This window comes from Stigmatopora argus, chromosome 11 (genome assembly GCF_051989625.1).
Source record: "Stigmatopora argus isolate UIUO_Sarg chromosome 11, RoL_Sarg_1.0, whole genome shotgun sequence".
Taxonomy (NCBI): Eukaryota; Metazoa; Chordata; class Actinopteri; order Syngnathiformes; family Syngnathidae; genus Stigmatopora; species Stigmatopora argus.
Window position 1 is genome coordinate 8,142,625 of NC_135397.1, and position 19,522 is coordinate 8,162,146.

General features: G+C 38.1%; 1 long non-coding RNA gene across 3 annotated transcripts in view; it reads left to right on the forward strand.

The window, feature by feature from the left end:
* LOC144084884 (uncharacterized) overlaps window positions 1-19,522 on the forward strand; it is a 233,609-nt gene that overhangs the window by 19,737 nt on the left and 194,350 nt on the right. For all 3 annotated transcript variants that reach the window (XR_013303945.1, XR_013303946.1, XR_013303944.1), the window contains exons 3-4: window positions 8,798-8,927; window positions 10,029-10,146. This is a non-coding gene — a long non-coding RNA (uncharacterized LOC144084884). The remainder of the gene's footprint in view (window positions 1-8,797; window positions 8,928-10,028; window positions 10,147-19,522) is intronic.

A 19,522-nucleotide genomic window follows, 5' to 3' on the forward strand; every position in this document is an offset into this window, starting at 1 on the left:
GAAGAAACAACTTTATTATATAATATTGTCTGTCTAATTTTCCTTCATTAACGGCATTCGAATTAAAAGTAGGATAAGTAATTTAAGTATTCGGAGTAATTAGTGGTTTAGTTTTCACTTTAGAGGAGCGCCTGCCTGCAGTTGAACATTTTTTTCTGACCTCTGTGTCCTTCAAACTACTTCAAACCCCAAAATCACATTTTCCGTTTCACACACATCCCTTATGTTTGGTGATAATACCTTTATTATTTATTGAGTTATCTTGAACACAAACATCCATATGTTTAACCTAATGGCGTAGGTAAAAATACAACAAATAAGTAAATGTTAAAAAATAATGAACAGATGACAAATCCAGTGACTTGATGCACTAATTAACCTTATAATCCGATGCACCTTCCGAATGAAAATAAATTCGCTCATTAGTTGTATGCTTTTTAGTATTTATTATTATTTTTTGTATTATTTATAATTTGCTTTTCGTCTCAGAATCTGTCTTTGTGACTTCTGACACATTTTCCTTTGCCAGGTCACATATTTTCAAATAATGGATCCCAACAGTAAAACCTTTCCATGCAAAAAAAGCAAACACACAGCACATGCAACCAACTAAGGCCTCAATGCTACAGGCAAAGTTTTCACAATAAACTAACCTTGATCAATAACCTGCTTTAGAGCTCGGCAAAACCGACTGGTCCACCTACTGCTGGATTTTAATATCACGGCTGTTTGAACACTATAGCCAAAGGCCAACTGTGTGTGTTTGCATGTGCATGCAAAATATTTGTGTCTTTTGTACGTATATACTGAATTGTTGAAGATGCATGAATCTGGGAGAGCCTAGAGCATGGATGATTGTGTTTGTGGTTGGTGCATATTAGTACTTAAAACTTTGGCCATGAGTTTTCACAATGCATGAGCATTGGTGTGTGCGTGTGCGAGTGTTCTCATGCTGTCTGTTCAACTGATGCCTGGGGGTCTGCAGTGAATGGTGCTAACCGGCCCTCTGAACTCTTTCCTGGGATGAAAAAAAGAAAGCCACCGGGCATGTGCAAGAGGACAGCATGCCATTTACCTGGGCTACGGATGTTTTTTAAATCTGGCAAGAGGGACTTGAACACATACACAGACATATTTACACAATAGGAGACACTCCAGCCTTTCGCCTCAAACACAAAAGCACACCTTTGCTCCCTTGTCTCAAACACAAAACCACTTCAAAGAGTTTAACTTTTTTGTTTTGAAATACAGGCAGAACCACACTTAAATTAAAAAAAAATGACATACCATTTTCTTTTTGTTTTTTTCTCACTTTCTGCAATAGAAGAAATGGTTAGTGTTCATAAAAAAGTTATGAAAAGCAGGATTGTTTGCAGGGAGGTGAAGTTGTGTGTTTGTTGACATTTCAATGGGGCTAAACGCCAGGAAATAAACCACAAGTGATGACACAGTCCTGCAGTTCATCAAGTCCTTTCACCTCCTGTGTGTATGTCACAGAAATGCGACTTTTCTGAGAAATGGCTACAATATGTCTACTAATTTAGTAATAAATCACAGGAGAGGTATAAAAACCATTATCTTCACACTCTGCCTTACCTGAACCTACATTAGGCGTTTTGTGTGTGTCTGCAGAAGTGTGGAGTTGAATACCGCTGACCCAGATGTGTTAATTGGGTCATGGGAACACCACCGCCCACAGACTGGGGGTTATGGGGTAGGCTTAGTGGTGTGTGTGTCGGTGTGCAGACAGGGTTAGGACACTGGGGCAATGCCCTGATTATACTCAGATTAGTTTTGGGATTTCACTGCTCCTCCTCTTGAGCTTTACTCCTCCCGATAATGCTTTTCTTTCCTTTTGTTTCTCTTCTTGATCCCCCCCGCCACCACCTGTAATTCTTTTACGGTTCCTATAGCTCTAATCCTTTTTAGGGCAAATGACTACATTTGGTAATTTCAAAAAACTTAACTTCATGAATAATATGTAGGTGGCATTTCATATTTTAATGCATGTAGGCTACAGTATCTCAATTATAAATGGTATATGTATTTAAATATGAATCATGATTGTATTTTTATTAGGTTTATTTAATTACTAATTTGACTTTTCTTTAAGTTGTTTTTTTTCTATGGCTAAAAGAGGTCCAGAGACCTATTAGCTGAAAAGAAAATGGGAAACAAAGAGCGTTCTCACCTTACCGCACTCTTGTGTTTTGTTAATAGAAGATGATTCATGCGAGTCGGTTTATAAATTGGATTTGGAAGCAGAAAATTAACACACAAATTGCATCTTTACTCAGAAGACAATTTTTCGGAAGCAACTTCAGACAGAAAGTAACTGATATAAGAAAATTCAAAGTCAAATTGCAGATGCAAATAGAAAAGACCTCCTAACTAACATAGAGGTCAAAGAGGTACGGACACAGATCGTGCAGACATGATAAAGAAACCTGCCAAATGAGACAAACTTGTGGCCAGACGGTGAACATCTATTGGTCACACACAGCCAACTGGTGTCCGGTGAGAAATACGCTGGGCCAAACCATACCCTCAGGCTGGTTGGCATGGTTGAAATGAGTGTATGTACAGTACATGAAGTGGTCGACTGCCAATAAACGAGCTGAGTTGCAACCTTACTGGTCACCTGACCTTTACGATTCGTTTACACGCATGTGGGTCCCATTGCTTGGTATCAATCCAGTCCTTAAGATAAGATGCCACATACTGTATAACATGGTAGCACGCATACGTTCTCACACACACAGGCTTCGGATGGCGATATTTTGCAGCCAAGTCCACTTACAGGCCAAGGGAGGGTAAATACACACTTTGGCCAAATGCACACATTTGCCAAAACTAGCAGTGTCATCACACACTGCAGGGAATCCCAGCATTTGGCTCTGTGTTGTTGCAGGGAAATCCATCTCGGAAGAAGGGAAAAGGGAAAGGGGGTAGATTGGGGGGTTCTTGGCCTTGGTTGTAAGAAAAGCTGGACAATCAAATATTGCAGAATGTGTAACACATCATTTTCAATCCCTAACAATTTAATTCCCTGTCAGTGTTAATTGCCGCTGTGCTACCTGCCACCAGTGGTCCTTTATAAAATGACTTTTGAATTGAAGCATATGGACAAGAAGTCGCGGCGGGAGGGTTGAACGACTTGAGAAAGAGTCCCATTAAATAAGAACTGGCTAATTACTTTGTCCTCCCTTTTGTCCTGTGGTATCCGGAATCTTTCCTCCATTCATATATCTTACTGTAATGAGTAAAGCCAAGGCCTGGCACCTCAGCTCGGTAATTAAACATATAAATTCTCGCTGCACAGAAATATTTGTACTTACTAGGATTGATTTATGCTGCTTTCTAAATGGCCCTGTTGAGCATAATTTTATTGCCTTGTTTATTTTATTTTATTTATTTGTTTTTGGACAGAGGGACAATGAAAGATGTCATCAGTACAATGTGTGGGAAAATACATGTAAAAGTTCATTAGTCTTCATACGTCTATGTAGTATATGTATAGTCCGAATAGGCCATATTCATGGCTGGCTTTAGTCTGTCTAATGGTTGGATGGGCTGATTCACCTCAGTAAATCCATCATTCCTGAATTCTGACTCAGCCAGCATGAACACACCTGCCTTTGCACTGATGCTGGTCAGTCACAATTGTTTGTGTGTGTGTGTGTGTGTGTGTGTGTGTGTGTGTGTGTGTGTGTGTGTGTGTGTGTGTGATGCAGCACAAAGTTACCTATTTTTGTTCTAGAATCAACTCTATAAACCGCACATTAATGTTATTTACCAAAGAAAAAACATTTTAATAATAAAAGACAATAGTTAGGAAGTTGTTATTAAAAAAGACTAAAATTGGAACCATAATTAGGTAGTTCATTCAGTCAATCCTTGGCATGTCACGTTAGATAGAGTAGTTGTGATTATTTATTTTGGATGTCCTCACTAAATGTGGAGGCTTCCTACAAGCAGAAGGGTCATTGGCTTTGCTCCTGCTCCCCTTCTTTCTTATCTATTTCATGTACTGTATGCGGATGAACAAAAGCAGCATATAAAACCACATGAGCCCCAATTTCCTCCATGGCTGATGGAATTCCCTATTAAGCGACTGCAGAACATCTCCCAGCTGGGAGTCTCAATTTGAAATGTGCTGCGTTAAAATCTAATGAATGTCATAATTAACTGGATATACTTTACATTTAGAATGGAATTGGCTGTTATAAAACCATCTACCTTTTAACCCCTTACTCACCTCTGTCCCTTCTTTCATTGTCTCTCATTATTCACACCCTAAGATGACTTTTCCATATTTTTGCAGTTTTTTTATTATTATTATTGTATTGTTTTCAAATGTTTTTTTTTTCTTGCCGCCTCTTTTTGGTTTTCAAACTCCAGGTTCTACAGCATTTCTGACACTTTTGTTAATAAATCATTGTGAAGTTAATGAAAATGGCATCCAGGCATAACCAAAATGATTGTGTTCTTTGTCATGCTAATAAAGTGAAAGATGTTCATCCAATGGTGAATGTCTGCACATTATCAACAATTTCTGATTGTGTGTGTGCACTTCTGCTCATGTCTGTGTGCGTGCGTGCCTGTTGCAAGCATCCCCCACCATCAAGCGTTCTCTCTTCCTCACCCTCAGCCTAGTGTTCTCTCACCCGCTGTTTTTTTTAAAGATGAATGCTTTTACATATTTATCCAATATGTTATCAAGGACAATGCAAAAGGTTCCTTAACCAGATCCTTGTATTGCATTGATTTGCTTGAAGGGAAGTAAAAGGTTGCCATAATTTGCTGTTGACCTCTACTTACTTTTCCCTCTGCAAAAATGCCCTTTTCCCTTCTGCACGAACGACACCCACGACGGCAAAAAAACAGGTCCCAAGCATAATTGCAATTATTTATTATTATAACAACTTTTCTCATTTCAAGTAGGAGGGCTCGATTGAAAATGTTAATAATTTTTTACTCTAATGGACCGGCACTAGGTAGCTTGCGGACCGGTACCGGTCCACGGACCGGTGGTTGGGGACCACTACTTTAAGTTGTTGTGAAAAAAAATGGGAGATTTATTTTATTTTGAATACCAAATGTGTACAAGAAAGACTTTGAAACACTTTGTCCCGTACATAGTAAACACTCGTGTTAAAATAGCATGTGATTAAACAAAGAGCGAAAATTCTTGTAGATGTAAAAACGAGAGAAAAGAAAATAACTTAGGAAATAAATCAAACGATTTGCTTTGATACGCTCTAACATTGCTAGTAAGCATTTCTTCTGTGAGAACTGTTGTTGCCTTGGACATACTGCATTTTTGTGTGCATGTGTGAGTGTGTGTGATCTTGGACATGGTAGCTTAGGGGGACATCTGTTTGCCTGGAGGAGGGGGCACATTCATGTCGTGTGTTTGGGCACTTGGGGGGGCCACAGGGGACCCCGCAGGAGGACACAAACACACGAGCCCAAATGGCAGTGCTGGCAGTTTCTTTCGAGAGGTCATGTTGGAGCAGGTAACTGCAGGCAAGGGCAAGGGCCACAAAAACAACAACACTTCACTTAAGCCCAATTAAATAGGGTCTGGCGCTGGAATCTGAGCAATAGGTTTCACATACACCGCCCTGCTTACACAGATATTCAAACTTGTATTGGTGTTTCACCATCCATGAATTGTTTACCTCATTGACTGAAAATGACGCCACTAGACGTCCATTCCATTTAGTTTTCCCCATCCCATTCAAAACTAAAACTAAAATAATTAGTTGGAGGGAACCTAGGCCTGCCACAGTGAATTGATAAATCTATTAGGATTTTAACTGTTGTTTATTTTCAATTATTTTTATGTTGAATAAGCCATTTTGACATAATGTTCATGTCATTGTCCAAATCTATTTTTGTAGCCTCTTAGTAACATTCCTTAGTTTTATTTATTTTGTATTTCCCTAAGCAAGGTAGGAAACAATGGATATTAACTATATAAATATTTTTTTATGGTTTATTTTCTTTTTTTTCATTAAAAAATGAAATTATAAATGTATTTACCTACCTATCATTTTTATCTTTTAATTATTTACAAATGTGAAAGCAATGTAAAGAAAAAGAATAAGAAAAAAGACTCCTCTTCATCTGCCTGCCCAGGGCATTGTTTTCTGGGAAAGTCTTCTTCCTCCCTCAAATTCAGTCTCGACAATCCGTGCCATCCTTAACCCAAAAGAAGAAGTCAAGGTCTTGGTCTTGAGGTTGCATTTGCCCTGGAGTGTTTTGGACAGTTGTTTGTCAGCTTTCAAACATGTGTTCTGAGGCGATGAGGAGCAGGAGTTACCGTATAGCTTCAGGAAGTTAGTAGTGAGGGCGCATCAGCAAAATCCTCCACCGTTTTTTTTTTACTCTTCCTACTCCCTCCTTTGTGAAACAAGGGCAGGAAATGCAAAGACCGGCCAGCATTTAGCATCCTTCCACCAGACAAGAAGTGGGAAAAGGTTGTAAAAAGTTCCGACAAGCAACTCTAACGGAGGCAGACATCGCCCCAAACCACACAAGAGGTCATCTTTTTTCCCCTTTCACTATTTCCTTCTACACAGCTGAGGTTGTGCCTTAAAAAGGGTGAGCGGCTGATCCTGGACTGTGCTGGAGAGGGCAGCTGCTACCTCGAGGATGCACAAACTCCAGTGTGGCCAGGATGAAAGGTAGTTGGAGGGGAGCAAACTGTACCGCGGTGTGCTGTATTGATGTTGGAGAAAATGAACGGGCTTCTCATTGATCCACAGAGGAAAAAAATGTAGAAATAGAAACAGTAAATCTGGCTCTCTTGACTAACTGCTTAATGGTGACCATTCTTTCCCTACTTTCCACTCCTTTGTTCTTTGTTTTTCCCTTCTATGTAAACTGGGCCAACAGTCGGGCATTGATGTTTTCTTGAGGGCAGTAAAGCATTCGGAAACTGTATCAGCTTCTTTTGTTCTGTTGTAGATGAGGAATGCAATGGTTCCCAGGATCAATAGTTCGGCCCCTAGTAGCTCTTCTTGTTTGTAGCGACAGTTAAGCAATAACTAGACCACACTGGTCTGGGCAGTGTGTGTGTGTGCCATCCCTCTAGACAGCTGAAGGAAAGGGTAACATAGATGACAAACATTTTTAATCATTTTTTTATGTCCCTACATCTGAAAAAAATCACACACATGAATGTCCACCAATTTCATCCCTTTAACAGCTAAACTTATTAATGCAGACTGGTCTACCGAATTGCCAATCATGTTTAGCATGATCTGCACTGGCATTGAATTACACGTGTCATGTTTTGCTGGGAAAAAAAAGAATCCCATAAGTTCCCTTTTCTGAATGAAATAAGTTGCTTACTCTTGTGAAGTAAGAAAGTAGATCAGTATAATTGTCATGACATGAATCAAGCAAATATTTTGACTAAAGTCAATGGTTTTCTAGAGTCGAATTAACAATTACAGAGACTTGGTTTTCTGTTGGTTGTCAAAGAAAAGCGTTTAAAGCCATTAATCCATTACAGAAAATGTAAGATTGTATGTCTTAGACATTTCACAGAAGAAAAAAGTGATATACCAGCATGAATACAAACAATCAACAAGATTGACAAGACGCCTTGGGATTCTGATGCCCCATGGACTCGGCCTGATTAGTATGTTTTTTGTGTGTGTATTTACTTATAATGTGTTAGAAATGAAAGAACAGACAGTTATAAGTACACCTGCTAGGAATGGGGGAAAGGACAAAAATATAATAATACATAAGTAAATAACAAATACAATAAAACATGCAATCAAAGCCTTTACTGCACTGTCATTCAAAAAACATATTTGTACAAACTGAATGTCATGAATACTATTATAATCGCTCAACATTAAAGCCTAAATCTCATCTCATCTCATTTTCTGAACCGTTTTATCCTCACTGGTGTTGTAGGGGGTGCTGGAGCCTATCCAATAAAGCCTAAATGATAAACAAAAAAAATACATTCTTTATCCGGCCTATCTTGTTTATCTTTATGTCTTGCCTTAGTAGGACCTGAACAATATGAATGAAAGATTGCTGTTTAGATTTTTAAACAAAAAGATAAAGCTTCTCTGGCAGCAGGAGTACACCAGGTTAATAATATTTTAAGTTAAATAAAAAAAGGTTTCATCAATGCTCGGATGTGTGCACCCAAAAATGTTTGTATATGTTGGTGATAAAATAATTTGCATGTCATTTAAACTTGCCAAGGTTTAGCTGACCGAGTCTTTTGTATTTTCACAAGCAATTCTGTTAACACTGCTAACACGAGAGGAAAGTTGTAATCCTCAGTTAACAGTATACTTGTTAGTTTGTCTTTTTTAATTGGCCATACGCTGCAAGGCCTGGTGAGCCAAGAAACAGCTTGTTCTTTCAGTGTGTGAAACAATAACATTTGTGTATGACTATTGTTACTTTTGCTAAGCAGTCACAATTAGGATTATCAGATAATTAATGCCTGACTGAATATGTCTTTAAAGTTTTATTTAAAAAAATCAAAATTAACTTTTAAAATTTATCGGAGCTGTGTGTGCAATTTTTGGTAGCCAACTTGCTGAGTAGCAAGGACATTGTTTTTTTCCTTATTGTATAATATGTATCTAGGTAATCATAATATCATATTGGTTATATCATTTGAAGTTGCAGGGTTGCTGGGGCAAATCCCAGCCAATTATTGGACCAGTCGGAGGACAGCCTGAATAGCATAAAGAGTCGGACAACCATTCACGCTCACACTCATAACTAGGTGCAATTTAATGTGTTCAAACAGCCTACCATGCCTGTTTTTGGAATCTGGGAGGAACCGGAGTACCCGGAGAAAACCCACGCAAGCCTGGGGAGAACATGCAAACTCCACACAGTGAGGATCCACCTGCGATCAAACCCTTGACCCCAGAACTGTGAGTCCTACGCGCTAACCACGCTCCACCGGGTCGCTTTTCAAAACTTGCATACATGTATGCTTTTCAAGTTAACAAAAAGTTTTAGTTTTAGTTTTTTTTTTTCCCAATTTCACAGCGGACACTTCAAGTCCAAGTGCGGCTTGTTGTTTCATCCTGTAAATTATATTTTCTACCATGTGCTCTTTTCAGTAGTGTGTCCAATTCAGAACGGATCTGTTAGTAGATTCAAAGTTAGAGCAAAGTGGTGGGAGGAAGGAAATGAGATGTAATTGAAATTAGTGATGGACCAGGTTCTGTCAATTCACAGAGGAGTTTGTGCATCCCCTGTCGAGCGGTGGTGTGCCCCTCTGTGTACCTGAACGCACCAGTGTGAGAGAAGCTCTCTTACCTTAACTATGAAACCTACCTGTCTGCCTCCTCGCTCCGGGCTGAAGTGGCTAGTTAGCATATGTAACACCATCCGTGCATATTTACCCCGTGTCGCTTCATGTGTATGTGGGCACGTGTACTCGTGCTTGGGTGTGTAGGCCTCATCTCAAGTCTCACCGGAGACTTGTTGTCTAAGATTAATGAAGGTCACCAGAATCCTCCAAAGTATTCCGATAATTAAGGCTTTGTTTATCAAAAACAAGTTATATTAAGAGTAAAAAGATTCATGGTAATTATTCATAATCTTAACAATTCAAGTGTAGCCACCTCATTTGTGCCTTTAATTCTTCTTGTTAATGTTTTGCATAAATCTGCATAATTACTTGAGTTGCCTGTTGTATTTTTGACAGCTACTCAGTTCGTGTGCACTAAAGGGTATCAAATGTGCTGCGCCCTGCATACTTAAAAAGTGGCTGCATGGTTAGAGCTGCACAGCATATTTCAGCCATCAAGCTGGCTGCGCGTGGTTGAAATGCGCACAGAGAATCGGGTGTTTTCTATCAAATGGACTAAATGAATGCTTCTGGTTGTCATGATTAAAATGAAGCCTTTGTCCCCAGAATCTCACTTTAAAATATAGACAAAGAAAAGCAATACCTGCCATGAAAAGATGCTGATGCAGTTATGATTCATGGGAACTTCATGTTTTTCCTCTCCTCTTTCTTTCAGATGACTAAAAATTGGGACATTGACACAGTTGTCATCTTTTTCAAACACCACCACAATTGATTGTAATTGAAATGGAATGAGGAGATATTTACATCCAAATCTGGTGAATGCTACAAAGGTATGTGCATAACACACTACTTTTTAAGTTACTGAAAGTAAATATATATAGTATATACAAACATGTCTTTGGGTATTAGTAAGAGTAGTTTTATTCCATAATATGTATGTACTTCCCACATTACAAATAGCTGGAATAGATATAGACATGTATAAAGTTTTATCACACATTAAGAGTGACTGGAAGGTTAAGTAGATTATTAGTTCCAAACTGAATTAATTGTACTAAAGACATTTTACTTCAATTTGGAGTTTATCAATGGTAGTGCAAATGCAAAGAATTGTGTGTCTCATTTTCATCAACTGGCAATTAGTTATTTTTTTGTTTAACAAAATTGTTAGATACGACAGAAATATTTTAACACTTTAAATGTCATCCTCTGCTGGTTTATATAATCATGTGCTCCATGTGAGAACAGAATTTCCTTTTTATGGTTGATTGTTTTTTTTTTTCTAAACTCAATTTGTTTTTATAAATTCACAAAACAACACTTATTGAGTAGGCTGTAAGTCAACTAGGATTGGATTTGTCAATTGCACAAATAAGGAGTAGTCAACAATTCACACAATGAAACACACACGCACACACACTCCCATTCATGTATTTTTTATATGATTTATGTGTTTCTTTTGTACGTTATTATTGTATAAACCCTTCGAAGAAAACACAGACAAAAATGACATTAATCTGTGGTTCAGTACATTCAAATTTATGCAAAATGTCTTCATATTTGCATGCAAAGTGTTGGCTAAAGCATCTGCGCATACTAAGTCACACTTCTCTGCGTACTCAGTCCTCCATGCAGGCCTCTTGCTCCTGCTCAGAGAGCCATGTGGCTCACATTTAATTGAAAGTGTCTGAGCAGGTAAAGTTAACAATGAGAGCGAGTCATAGGAAGAGAGCTAGAGACACAAAGAGAGAGAGAGAGAGAGAGAGAGAGAGAGAGAGAGAGAGAGGATAAAAACAAAAAGTCCTAACTTTCTTTAATTATGTTTACCCAAGAGGCTTTGCGGCCTCATCTAAATAGCATAAACATCTGGCCATGGCACGGCACAAGCATGGCGGCAGAAGTCAAGCAAATCTTGTGGAAAATAATGAAATTAGATCCCTGGTGCTGTGATAGCGGAAGGGCAGAAGACATTCACTCCATGTTAATAAAATTGCCATGAATGAGTGACTACAATTAGAAAATTGTCAGTGGCAGTAGCGAACTTTTACAACTCACCAATGTTTGCATCATTTGATTAAGACGGCAATTTAGACTTGTTTATTTGTCCCTACTGCGGATTTTATTAATTGTGAGCTGTCAGTGATTTGCCTGGGATTAAACCAGTCACATATCATATGCTTGACAATGTGGGATGGCTTGTTGAGTAATATTTTCATTATCATTATTTTTGTTGTTTGTCACCACTTTATCCTGCCCATCAATCTGGCAGGTTGGAATTGTTTATCAATGTTTATCAATTTAAGTTTTTCATGAACAAGAAAACATACACCTGCTTCTAAAGCACAACTTGGAAAAGAAAAACTATATATGATTTTTGTGAGCATAAGTACTAATAGGTTAGGCATACCAATTTAGTAATGACAAGACTTTGGATGAGAAGTGTATATCAAGTAATATATAGGATGTGACTTCAATTTCTACCTGTTTTGTAAAACTTATATTTAAAGTTAAATATTGAAAGTTTCTGAACCCCTAGAATAGATGAGCAATTGATGAGTGTTATGTTTCTGTAACATTTTGAGCAAGGTTGACATGAAGTAAAAATATCAAGTAACAAGTCCAACTAAATCGAATACACTAAATAGAGATAATGTATTTGAATATGGCACCTGGAAAGAACAATGAAAAGTCTTATTACTTTAATCGTGCTTTGAAATAAATCCCTTTAAATGTTCTTTCTTAATATCAATTTAACACTATAGGTCTAGAACTCCCCATTTCCAGTTCACTCAACAAACTTGAAGTACTATTCCCCCTAGCCTCTTTTGCTGTCTAGATTGGGCCTGTGTTTACATTCCCACCTCATGCAGGCAAGGGAAGGGATTACATTGAGGAAATGAGTTGTCATTTCAGGAGGTAATAATGGATTTCAGCCTGAGAGCTCAACAAATATAAGACGAGGAGCAGAAAGGCTTGAGCATGGGTACCCAGGTGGAGAGCCAGTATATACATTGTGCATTATTATAGGCACCCTTACATAGATGCGGGCATGCACGCACAATCACACACCTATACATACAAGCCAACTGGTTGTCTGTACAAGTACATCAGATCCAATAAGGCAGCAGCAGTGATAGATCCTACTGTGGCGCCTAGTCGGGGGTAGGATATCCCACAACAAGACATCCTCAATCTTCAAAGTTGGTTCAGTTGGAGGTAAAGGTTTCCATCTTTGCTCTCAGATTGGCTCTGTCCTTTAAGTACTGTGATATTGACAGAATACCATGTTTTATCTCTTTTTTTGGCTTCCCTTAAATTAAATTTATGCTGACTTGAGATAGCATGCTGGTGTTTGGCAGGAGTAAGGAAAAGTTCCACTCTTCCCCCTTACAGAAGATGAGGCTTTCCTGGCCTCATGTTGGAAACAGGGACCTTAAGCCTATACGATCGTTTGTGAGTCACATTAATATCATAAAACATGAGTCAGGCTGTTAACATTTCTATGGGTTATTCCCAGAACTCATGTGTGCAATACAGACATTTATTTATTTATTTTTTCCTTTTTTTATACACGGTAGTGATCATCAGAGAGGGTTTTTTCTAGAGCACAGGTGTCAAACTAATTTGTTGTGTTTGTGGTCCCCTTTATGGTTTTCTGCTACACTTAATTGAGTAATTATCAACTCTTGTGATAATCAATTCATCGATTAATAGCAAATATTTTCTTTTATATTTTTCATTCTAATTAGTTATATTTAAGGATTAAAAAGATGGAAAACAATAAGAAATGTTACGTTTTTCATTCAAAATTTAATCTTGACTACATTAACATGTATATTATTCTCCTTATAAAATTGTATTTTTATTTACATATTGTCAATTTAAAAAAAGAAGAAAATGTAAATATTCTCTGATTCAAATTTCATTCAAATAAAGTATTTTAGCAAAAACACCAAATTTGACATGGTGGGCCAGATCTGGCCCCTATGCCTTGAATTTTACACCTGTGCTCCAGAGGGACCCTCGCCACATACGGGACCCTGCCAAGGGCACGTTCCAGACAACTTAGCTTTTGGTAAATGCGATAAACCACGACCACGATATGATTTAAAAAAAATTGAGAAAATACCCTGGCAAAAAAGAATCCTTGATATGAGGTGAAACAACAGGTCCCAAACAATGAATATTCGGATGTCCACTGTATAATGTCTAAAAGCTAACACAACACTTTAGCATTGTCTCCTAAGTGACATTTGTTTTGTTTGTTTGAATGTTGTGTGTAGTCCATGCATTGATTTGCGCATTGAATGTGTGACCAAATATCTCGTGGCGTCTTTGCCTCCTTGCACAAATATGAGTGTGTGTGTGTGTGTGTGTGTGTGTGTGTGTGTGTGTCTGGTGAAACAGATGGGTAATAGCCCCAGTGCAGAAAGCGAGGCCCTGTGTAACGTGCAGCCCTGATTGCAGACCTGATTACCTGCCATATGCTATCTGAAGGGTTGTGGGCCAGACCAAATGAGAACAGTATGCAAACGTTAAAGCAGCATTTTTATGGCACAGTCATTATGCTCTCGCTTTGGCAAATGAAAATGAGCGTGGCAGGGAGGAAAAATAATGAAGTCATAAAAATCGGACGGGTCACACTGCACGGTCGCAATTGGAGCCACCTCCTGGCTCTAATCCCATTGGCTTGAGGGAAAGGGGGAAGGGATCTTGTAAAGATGGCAGTTAAGTGAAGGTTGTACCACAGGGTTTCTCTCCTCTATCAGAAAACCTGCAGAATTTCGAGAAGACTGTTGTTGAAAAACAAACTTTTCTAGCTGGTGCTGAAATGACTTTTACTTTTAGAGTGAGCAGGAAACACAACCGTGTGGGTGTGTTGGTGTGTGTGTGTTCTTGAGATGTGATTATGCTCCTATTAGCCTCTGCATTCTCCATTATGCATGCAGCGTAGGGCTAAACTGACCTTGTAAGATGATCATTGACTCTCCTTAGAAAACACTTGTTATCCCAGGATTAACACATGCACCAATTACTACCTGTTCACCACCATGAGCTCAGGAAATAAAGCATTTCCTTTTAGCCTTCACTAAGACTAGCCTCCTGCTTGTCTGTGTACATATGAACTAGCGTACCAAAAAATAATATTTATATTTTAGAACTCTTGGTTAAATGTTCAGTGAATACTTGTAAAGCAAATCTTGACTCTTCATAAGGCACTCTTTTTTTCTAACATCGTTCATACCACTCCATTTAAACTGCGAGGGCCTTCCTCATTTGAATAACTTTGTGATGATTTACGTGACACTTGGATTTCCAAATACAAGACCGTTTTACTTAATGTACTCAGCCATTAAAACAGAATATAAGCAAAGAACTCCAAACAGCAGAATATGACCTTAGGATATGTACATTCTGTTTGATGCATTTCCATGAAGAGATATCTGTTCTATCAATGACTTGATTCAGGTTATAATGGGATGTTAGACTGCACATTAACTCAGCATAATGAATCTGTTTGCTGCCATTGCACTATGAATGTCAACTTGGCGCTTGATCGGATCACTGAACTTAATTCACCAATCTGTGACTTGGCTACTTTGTAGATGGGTTCGGGTGAGTTCTACTACCTGTTAGCCAGGATATTCACATGATTTGACTTTTGTTGCCAAGAGATCAGCACCATCACGTCCTTCCTGTTTCCATCCATCAGGAGGAAAGGGATCTTGTGCATAATCCTGAAGCCCATTGTGGCCTACTTAGTAGGAAGAGAACATGTCTTTCCAACTGGTCGTGCCTTTGTATGTGGGTCAGCTTCATTCAAATTCTCTTTCATTCCAGCTCCTCTTCCGACACTGTGGCCGATCATTAGCTGTAATATAGGTCACCCCAGGCTTTGTGAGGCTCTAGCCCCATTTGCATTCTTGATTCAAATGTAGCACTAGTGATGATGGTAGGTAGCGAGGAAGTGGGAGGCTTGGGGAAAGGTGGCGTCAGAAGTTAAGGCAAAGCTTTTATCACTTTTGATTAAAGGATGGGGTCAATCTGAATACATGCTTAAAAGGATCAGGGTGTTTTCCCAGTGGTGGAAAGATGAAACTTCTATAGATGCAAGGTTGACTTGTACAGTAGGTACACCATTTCTTCTTGGCTTTATCAAGATTAAAAGATGGGGGATTGCATCTCATGCTTGAACAAATGCTTTCATTCGTTAGTCGTGCTAATGAATACTAATGGCCATACTTAGATATGCTTCCACTTCAAATATGATGTGAACAATATCATAGAAAATAACTTTTATCCAGCCAACAAAACAAGATGGTTCATGCAGGTAGTCCCATTCTCATATCATGCTATGACAACACACGACATTAAAACTTTTACTGAGATTTACCGTTTTCCTCCAAACGCCAAGCATAATATGGGCTAAATTTGTTGGGCATCCAAACCTGACCTTTCATTTTTTTAACATAGTCACATTAAATAGCTGTAATCAACAAAACTAAGTCTCCATCAATTTAATATGAAATACTGAAGGGAAGGCTGAAATGGAAATGTATAAATAAATGGATGGAAAAATACATACTTGCATAAGTTCTATTTCAACAAAAATGCAGACTTTTTAATTAAGAATAACAAAAACAATGATTAAGAGTCGTAGAAAAACTGCATTAATAAGGTTTGTATGTTATCCATACTAATCACATGAGAAAGTTGTAGAAATATGATTGAAGCACTGAGTCGCACAAGCAATGAATGTTTGAACTTATGAGGACATTTACTCGACTGTTTCCCAGGTTACTTACTGTAGTCACATCATGTTGATCCAAACAGGTTCAAAAGTTGGTATTTCATAAAAAAAGTAACTGTCAACTCTTTAAAGATAAAAAAAAGGTAAGCGAGAAAAGAACTTTAACTTTTGACTCTTTAATTCCTAACAAGAAATGTGCTAAATCTACTGCTTCACCAACTTACATTTCCAACGAAAGGCTCTTTTGAGGTCCCAACTCTAATCAATTTGTTCATGGCTGACAGATGTGCAGATGACATGGGCCAATCGTCAAAATCTAAATCGCTACATCTCCCTGACATTACCATGGCATTTTTGTTGTGGCGGAGTTGGGAGTGACGATCAGTTCACGGGGACAATAATTCTTTCTACTGCAACGAGCGAAGGGCTTATGGGTATGAGGCAAGTGACATATTCATATTGAATATGGCCTTTTTTTAAAAAAATGTGTAAGAAGTACAATGATCGTGAGAAGACCGTACTCCATTTGCACCTTTATCAGGGAGAAGTGGACTATTTTTTTTTAAATATATGTCTATTTAAAAAAAAAAAGTTTGCTATCAGTGCTAATTCTTTTTGACATTTTAGATACGGATCTAGAAGGATAGCTTCCGACTCAAAGACGGGGGAGTTGTCAAATAATAAAGAAATCCTACATTTTCCTTCAAACATATTTGTAATAGTCGGGATTTACATATTATCGGGTAAAATGTGAGCCCTCATCCTACTTATTTCATGCAGTTATCTCTAGCGAGATATAGCGACTGTGTACATTTGGGATTTACATACACAGTGCCTGCACTGTATTAGAAAACACCGTAACACTGTATATTAATCGTATCTTATTCTGATTTGCTCTAACATTTCCTGGAGTATTATCTGAGGTCACTCTTTCATATGCAAATATGTTTGGCAGTGTAAACAGAACACTGACCGCTCCATACATCTGCCCAGTGTTAGTTTGACAGATTATCTACTCCATTGGCTGTTTGAGTCACGTTGAGACAGCTAAGTCAACACAAACCAATTATCCTGGCATTATGGACTGAATTCTTATCACAACCAAGCAAGGACAAAGGCCTCATTCTGTACATTGTATAGATTTTATGTATAGTAGCGGTCCCAAGCGATCTGCTGTCATCGATAAATAACAGTTTTCTATTTTTCAAGAAAGCACAAATATATATATTTTTGTACTGAAACACCAACCAAGGATCTGCAGTAGGATTCTTATCGACATCAGTACATGCTACGACAACTGTATTTATTACCTTTCTATTTATCATTTAAGTCAAATTATCTTTTCACCAGTGTCAATCAAAATTGAAAGGACATTTGTAACCCATGATATTGTACTGAGATAGCAATTGTTCCCAATAACGAGTGCCGCCCGAACAAAGTAACCACCCATGCATATTCATATGTTAGGGGACTTTGGTCAGTCATTCGCATAATAGAAACATCATTCTGTCAATCATTCTCTGCTATTCATATGGTTGTAACTCCCTTTAAAAGTTAGAAAAGGGATGAAAAGCTGCTTTATCTAGTTATGTCCTTTTTTTCTCCTTGTCATCTTCTTCTTTTCTTCTGTTCTGCTCTTTGTTTCCACTCTTCCTCACTCAAATGTGTCCTTGGTCATCTCCCATTATTCCTTCATCACGAAGCATTGTGTGTGTTTGGCAACCAACTATTTCAATGTGTCTTCCTCACTGCCAATCGCACTTTGTCCTGTGAAAACCAGATAAAACGAGTATTTTTCACTGGCCAGAAAATATCGCACTACGAATTATAAAAATGATCAACTGTTAGGTCTTTGTCATTTCTCTAGACTATGCAAGGAAGTAAAACTTTCAAGACGAAAATAATGGCTCACTTGCACAAATATACAACTAGAAATCTAAAATGAAGAAGTACTGAGACTTTCCCTTATTGTATTATTATTATTGTATGAATTACCATAAGAGTTTGTACTATGCATAAGTATTTGTCTTGTAGAAAGGAATTCAATATATTACACAAAACCTAATTTTTGTAACCAAACAAAAACACCCGAGGGCAGATGTATTTTGGGGGCACTATGCGAGTTGTTTCTTTATACAACACGGCAGCAGTAATTTATGATGTCTCGATAACTTTTGGAAGTGTGCAATATTGTATAATAATGTCTTTTTAAAGGCATATTCACACCAGGGAAGTCCGTAGATCGCTTTCTTTTTTGTTAGAGTTAATTTTTACATTTTAATTATTGCAAGCGACTCAGGATGTAGCAACAAAACTACGCATGTGCAAACATCTGTGGGAGTTATGTCAGATGTAACATTTAGAAATCAGCTTGCAATGCTAAGAAAATGCTATTTTTTAAATTCCTATCTCCCTTCATCTTGTTCCTCTTCAAGCAACTCACTCTTCTTTCAAAAATTTCCTGTGAAATGCAAAGGAGGCTGACATCCAAGCCCAATTTTGTTTTATCCCTTCCTTAATTTTTTTCATAAGCACACCTTGTCACTCTAGTGGCATATTCTCAATCATTATTAGAATGCCAGCAGCTCGAGGCTCGCAGACTTGAACCTCTGGTATGTTTTGTATGTGATAAAAGACGGATGAACTATCAATCTTGATTGTCTGGCCTGCACACTGTAATTGCATTCAATAGTCCACTGATTCTCTTGTCTGCTAATGTTGGGGAAAAGAGAGGACTGGATCGCATACTCGCATAGTTCAGGCCCCTAAATGCAGGGGAAAAAAATTGCTCACACTGAATAATTTTTGGAGGAATGTGAACGGCAAAATGAATGACATGTAGCCTTCTCGCAGACTTGTGTTTGATAAATTATTGACAGTATTTTAGATCGATACACTATGTATGGGTGTTTGTACTATAGGTAAATTTTACTTTACACAAAAAGCAATGTCGCTGTGAACGCTAGCTATATTCTGGTTGCCACAAACCTATCTTTGGCTAAAAATGGTGTCAGTGTTCCTAGCTTTAAAATGTCAACATTTGTTAATTTGCTGCCAGCCGTCTCACTTCAAATGGATTAGTTGTTTAGAGCTGTCAGTGACAGTCAATAAAGTAAATGCAGCCTTTTAGGATGTACTTTTAAATGGGTCAATTCGAACAGGTGCTTTTGTGCCTACTCCCAATAGAGCTGATGCAACTCCCTTCTGTGGCGTAGCACTGTTTTGTGATTGAGTTCTTTTTATTATTATTATTTTTAAAGATTAGCTAATTTTACCACGAGGTCATAGTCACGCCACCTTGCGTCCAATTTTCATAATGTTTAAAGTCGTGTCTTTGTTGAGCTGTTTGAATGTACATACATTTGCATTTTGCACACATGCATACGCTTTCACACATGCACTTAGAGCCAGTGGGGCATGCAGGTTCCGCACTACATAAAGTAATACATTGCTGC